The sequence below is a fragment of the Nannospalax galili genome, unplaced genomic scaffold, assembly GCF_000622305.1.
Source record: "Nannospalax galili isolate Female #2095 unplaced genomic scaffold, S.galili_v1.0 scaffold459, whole genome shotgun sequence".
Taxonomy (NCBI): Eukaryota; Metazoa; Chordata; class Mammalia; order Rodentia; family Spalacidae; genus Nannospalax; species Nannospalax galili.
The window spans coordinates 1,441,639-1,448,096 of record NW_008344211.1 but is presented as its reverse complement, the minus strand read 5'-3'; the positions used below and the strand labels follow the sequence as shown (position 1 = coordinate 1,448,096).

General features: G+C 55.7%; 1 protein-coding gene across 10 annotated transcripts in view; it reads left to right on the top strand.

Moving 5' to 3' along the window:
• The first annotated feature begins 6,232 nt into the window (after positions 1-6,232).
• Banp (BTG3 associated nuclear protein) overlaps positions 6,233-6,458 on the top strand; it is an 89,804-nt gene continuing 89,578 nt past the window's right edge. For all 10 annotated transcript variants that reach the window (XM_008840561.3, XM_008840559.3, XM_029567132.1 and 7 more), the window contains exon 1: positions 6,233-6,361. The gene's annotated coding sequence lies outside the window, so the exon portion shown is untranslated. The remainder of the gene's footprint in view (positions 6,362-6,458) is intronic.

Here is a 6,458-nt window from a genome sequence, read left to right as displayed (position 1 = left end):
AGCCCCAGCTGTCCTGGAACTCACTATGTAGACCAGCCTGGCCTTGAACTCGCAGAAAACCACCTGCCTCTGCCTCCCAAGTGCTGGGACTACAGGCGTATGCCACCACACCTGGCCAATTGAGGTCATATTTTAAAGTGACCACAAGACCCTGAAGGCCACCAGCTTTATCTGCGTTTTATCTGCATTTTAAGAATTATTTAAAATTTTTTATTTATTTACTTATGTGTGTGTGTGTGTGTGTGTGTGTGTGTGTGTGTGTGTGTATGAGTATGCAAGTGCTCACAGAAGCCAGAAGAGGTCATTGGATCACCTGGAGCTGGAGTTAGAGGCAGTTGTGAGCAGTTGGGTGCTGGGAACTGAACTCAGTCCTCTGAAAGAGAAGTAAGTACTCTTAACCACTGAGCCATCTCTCTGGCCCTTAGTTTGCCAACACCATACCCTCCGTCTTCAGAATGTCTAGTGACTTGGAGGAAGTGGAACTTAAAAACAACTGTACAGCCAAGCAGCGTTCTCGGTGGGTTCTCAGTCCAGCTGAAATCAGACTGTCAAGGTTGCCAGTGGGAGAGCCCCCAGGATGGAGCCCGATGCCCAGGGGAAGCCAGATGCCCAGGCCCTGCTGGAAGCCATTGCTGCAGGTGACCTAGGGGCCCAAAGGTGGTGCACTGGCCACCAGGGGCCAACCAGGACACCAGTGTCTGCGTATCCTAGACAATAAAGGGTCCTCTAAGAAGCCAGGCAGGTGCCTCTGTGAGCCTGTCAGCAGTCCACCCATCTATTGCCAATGTCCCTATAAATCAGACCACAGTCACCCATTCTGGGCCCAGAATGTTGTTCTCTCCTGTGACCCTGAACTGTGTTCTTGGTTTCCAGGGGTATCTGTTTCCAGGGACAGTGTCCTGTGTGAAGCAGAGGAGGGGAATGGGGTTACTGAAGGCCCCGTGAACCAGGTACAAAGAGAGTGCTCAGAGATCGTGAGGGACAGTCCCCACAACCTGGGCTGCAGTCAGCAGTCATCCATCCAGGGACCCATGCTTCTGTTTGCCCAGGGGCAAGCCCAGGTCCTGATGGCTTTGACTGCCCTCTCCTTCCTCAGCTCCCTTGGGACCTCTCCCTCCTGTCCACTTCCCCTCTCCCTCCTGTCCACTTCCCCTCTCCGTCCTGTCCACTACCCCTCTCCGTCCTGTCCACTACCCCTCTCCGTCCTGTCCACTACCCCTCTCCGTCCTGTCCACTACCCCTCTCCGTCCTGTCCACTACCCCTCTCCGTCCTGTCCACTACCCCTCTCCGTCCTGTCCACTACCCCTCTCCGTCCTGTCCACTACCCCTCTCCGTCCTGTCCACTACCCCTCTCCGTCCTGTCCACTACCCCTCTCCGTCCTGTCCACTACCCCTCTCCGTCCTGTCCACTACCCCTCTCCGTCCTGTCCACTACCCCTCTCCGTCCTGTCCACTACCCCTCTCCGTCCTGTCCACTACCCCTCTCCGTCCTGTCCACTACCCCTCTCCGTCCTGTCCACTACCCCTCTCCGTCCTGTCCACTACCCCTCTCCGTCCTGTCCACTACCCCTCTCCGTCCTGTCCACTACCCCTCTCCGTCCTGTCCACTACCCCTCTCCGTCCTGTCCACTACCCCTCTCCGTCCTGTCCACTACCCCTCTCCGTCCTGTCCACTACCCCTCTCCGTCCTGTCCACTACCCCTCTCCGTCCTGTCCACTACCCCTCTCCGTCCTGTCCACTACCCCTCTCCGTCCTGTCCACTACCCCTCTCCGTCCTGTCCACTACCCCTCTCCGTCCTGTCCACTACCCCTCTCCGTCCTGTCCACTTCCCCTCTCCGTCCTGTCCACTTCCCCCTCCGTCCTGTCCACTTCCCCCTCCCTCCTGTCTAGTTCTTTGCACCATGTTGTGCTCCAGGCCTCTGTCCTCCTTGCTGGTCTACCACAGCCTCCTTAGCTGCTTTCCCAGAGCACCCCCTCCAGCAGCTCCCCCTCCATGCAGCACCCCCTCCAGCAGCACCCCTCCATGCAGCACCCCTCCATGCAGCACCCCCTCCATGCAGCACCCCATGCGCCCCCCCTCCAGCCCCCCCCCCCCCCGCAGCCCCCCCTCCAGCAGCCCCCCCTCCATGCAGCACCCCCTCCATGCAGCACCCCCTCCATGCAGCACTCCCTCCAGCAGCACCCCTCCATGCAGCACCCCGTCCATGCAGCACCCCCTCCAGCAGTGTTTTCTCAACACCCCAGCAGAGTGGCTTTTCAAAATGTAACTGAACACATTCACCCTTCCCCAAACCTTGAGAAGCTTCCGCTGCTTCCAGATCAAGATAATGTCATGTCTGTGTGAGCTGGGGGCACCACCTTGTCTTACTGAACCGTTTTTTTTTCTCAAAGAATAGGGATCCTAGCAAAATGTGGCCAGACAGTAGTCACTCAGCATTTGGGGTGTACTGCGCATTCCCAAGTGGGACATCTGCTAAGTCTCTTGCCCGCTCCTCCAATGTCTGTAAGCTCTGGATTTTAAACACTAGATCCCGGAGGGGAAGGCCGAGGCTGGAGAGCAGCAGAAACTCACTAAAGGAAGGCTGGGAGCCAGGCCTGGTCCCGCAGGCTGGGCATCCCAGTACTTAGGAGGTGAGGCAGGAGGCTTGAAAGCTCCAAGTCAGCCTGGGTTACAGGGAAAGACCTTGCCTCAAAATACAAAGCAAAAAGAAGGCCGGGGTTACAACGCATTCGCGGCGCAGTTGCCAAGGTGTGTGGGTCCCTGGCTTTAATTCCCAGTACAAGGAATGCGGTGTGTGTGTGTGTGTGTGTGTGTGTGTGTGTGTGTGTGTGTGTGTGTAGCCCAAGCTGGGGTTGTATAAAACTTAAAGTCCCCACCTCTGAGAACAGTTGTGCTCAAGGTCCCCAACCTTTCCAGGGAAGCAGAGAGCTCAGTGAATTGGCTGCCTAGCTACCCTGGAGAGTTCCTCAGAGCAAAGGGTTTTCCAGGAGGTTCAGCCATTGGCCAAGGTGCTGACTGTGGGGCTGCTTTGATCTCTGTAAAGGGTCCTCACTTCTGGTGCTGCCCCAGAGGGTGCCTCTCTCTGCTTGCAATATCAATTGGTGTGATTTCAGCTTAACGAATTCCAGGCGAGGGGAGGGGCTGCTGTGGAGAGTGGGCAAGCTTTCACTAGCAGACTGGAGTTGATGCTGGTGACTAACATTTAAGATTTCTTGTTCTAAAAAATATTTTGTTATTTTTATTTTACGTGTATGAGTGTACTGCCTGCGTGTACGTGAGTGCACCCGTGTCGTGCAGCGCAGCGGCGGTCACAAGAGGGCTTCGGATTCCCCTGGAACTGGAGTTAAGGACGGTTCGTAGCCACCATGTGGGTGCTGGGAATCGAACCCGGGTCCTCTGCAAGAGTTGTCAGTGCTCTTAACTGCTGAGCCATCTCTCCAGCCCTTAAGATTTCTTTTTAAATGATGGTGAGTCAGCGCCATGGTAACACTGAACTTTCACCCCATTTCAGCTTGCTAGATGCAAGGGGAAAAATAAATCCAATGGGCCGGTGAGAAGGCTCAGCCAGTGCTCGCTGCAGAGGCTGACAACCTGTTTGGTCCCCGGGACCCACATGGTGGATGGAGAGACTTGACTTCCACAAGTTGTGCTGTTGACTGCCACATCACACACATACAATAAATAAGTGCAATTTAAAAAGTCCAAGACATCAAAAACCAAAAAGGGCTGAGGAGATGGTCCAGTCAGCAAAGTGCTTACTTTACAAGCTGAATCTGAGCCCAGAACCCATGTTAAACAGTCAGGAAGGTGGGGGGCACGCTTGTAACCCCAAAGCAGGGGAAGCAAAGTCAGGAGGATCCTGGGGCTTGCTGACCAGTCAACCTCACCTACCCTGTAGGCTGTGGTCCTAGTGAGAGACCCTGTCTTAAAAAAAATGAGGTGTGTGTTGGTGGATGGGTGGAGGCTGAAGAGATGGCTCAGTGGTTAAGAGCATCTGTTGCTTTTCCAGAGGACCCAAGTTTGGTTCTCAGCACTCATGCAGGGTGGCTTACAACTCTAGGTCCAGGGATCCAGTGCCTCTGACCTCTGTGGGCACCTGCACTCATGTGCACATACCCCTCATAGATACCCAAATATATACATAATTTTAAATATCTTAATAAAAAAAAACCAAGGTGGACAGCTCCTGAGGAGTAACACCCGAGGCTGTCTTCTGTCTCCACACGTGTGCAAGTGGATACACACACACACACACACACACACACACGCACACAAAGAGCATCACCATGGTTCTGGCTTCTGGCTCTGATTAGCTGAGTCTTTTAAAAAATATTTTACAGCTGGTGTGGTTGTGCATGCCTTTAATCCCAGCATTTGGGAGGCAAAGGCAGGCAGATCTCTGTGAGTTCAAGGCCAGCCTGGTCTACATAGTGAGTTCTAGGCCAGCTGGGGCTACAGGGAGATCCCGTCTCAAAAAGACCAAAAAAAATTTGTTTTTACTTATTATTTTTATTTCAAGTGTATGAGTGTAAAGTCTGCATGTAGGTAGGTGCGCCCATGTTGCAGGTGCAGCACATGCAAGGTCTGGGGGGGGTGTGGAGGAAGAAGCAAAGCCATGTGCGGATGGAAGGTACCATGGGTGTTAAACTGTTTTTATTTATTTACTTTTTTTTGAGATAGCGTCTCACTATGTAGCACTAGCTGGCTTGGAACTCGCTATGTAGACCAGGCTGGTCTCCATCTTGCAGAGATCTGCCTGCCTCTGCCTCCTGAGTGCTGGGATTAAAGGCACACACCACTACCTGGAGCAAAAACAGACTTTCTTGCAGGCTCTGGGGTGCACTGTGAATCTGGAGGTCGGGGTATCCATGCAGGGCAAAGGCCTTTATTGGAATCTAGGGTGTCATCCAGATTTCCTGTGGCTAAGACCAAGTGCAACCAACTTTCCTGAGGAAGTCTGACTGGGTTAAGTTTGAGCAAGCATGTTGTTCCAGGAGGTCACGCATGACAGTGAGGCGGTAGCTGTGGCATATCTGCTCTGTGTGGTGTGATGTGGGGGTCTGTGGGGCCTCCAAGTAGGCTGCGTGCTGCAGTCCCAGGGGAGGTGGTGACCAGGAGGAAGGACCGGCCACCACGCGGAGGCGCTGTCCATGGTGACAACCTGCTCCAGGCCAACTTCCCTTCGCCACGCAGGAAAGTGAGGCAACTTTAAGACTTCACCCCGAAGGCCGAACCCTGCTGCCCGCTCCAGCCCTGTCACCTTGCCCAGCAGTGTCCCTGCTTGGACTTCATCCTCATGTCTGTAAAGGACGGGTCTCATGGTAACAGGTTCAAGTGGAAGAAGCCTTTAAGGCAAAGCAGCTCGGGGCCGAGTCGTCCAGGGTCCGTCCGGGGTCGCCCAGGAGGCCGCTGCACTGAGTCCCGGCTCGGTGGGCGGGAAGCTCAAGCTAAGCATTTTCTTTTCCAAGCGGAAGTGGTCCCCTAATCCTGTGCTGGGAACATGCAGGAAAAAGGAGCGAGCCCGGAGAGGAACACGTGGAGCGACTACGCTCCCGGCGCAGGAAGTATCATACGTGCTCATTCACATCCTACGAATTCCTATTCCAGAACACCGAAGCAAGTCACATATAACCGCTATCACAGTGACACTGTCCGCATGACCTGCTTGCCCACGCGGGAACCGCACAATCATTGGTTTCTTTAGGAAGGCCCCACCGAGAGACCCCGGAACGTCCAGGACCCAGTCACGGCGGGAGGAGGTAGGACCCGTTGGGGGCGCACAAGCTACTTAAGCCCGTGTCACTACAAGTCCCAGCAGCCCTCGTGGCGGGGGACAGGACGCGGCGACCAGAGTCTGGATGGACTACAAATCCCGTCAGGCAAATCCCAAACGTGGAGACTACCAGTCCCAGAATGCCTCGCGCTGCCCACGCAGAGGACACTGGGAGTTGTAGTCATCGGGGCCTCACTAGCACCTATCCGCTCCACATCAGAGAGGACATACATTTCTTAGATTGCCCACGAAGGTGATGCTTAGCGCTCTAGCAGGAAGCGCAGACGTTCGGCCGAGCAGTGAGAGTCCTCGGAGCCCATGCCAGGCGAGAGGAAGAACCAAGACGCATGCTCCCCGGAGTCCGTCTGCGGAAGCGCGCGCCGAAGGCCCTCCGCGCAGGCTCCGCCCCTTCCCCGGCAGCCCCGCCCCTCATGCTCGCGCCCAAGGAGCCTGCGCTGAGGGCGGGACCCCGGCCGCTGGGAGGTGCCGGCGGCGCCTGCGCAGAGTGGCGGCTTCTCTCGCGAGGACGGACGCCATTATCGCATCTCCCCGACAAACACCACGAGAATTCCGCAGCCCACACGGTAATTGCAGCTCCCGCAGCCGGTCGCGCCTCCTCTCCCCCCTTCCCGCGGGGCGAGAGCGAGAGCGAGAGCGAGATCTCCGTCCGCCCCCGCCCCA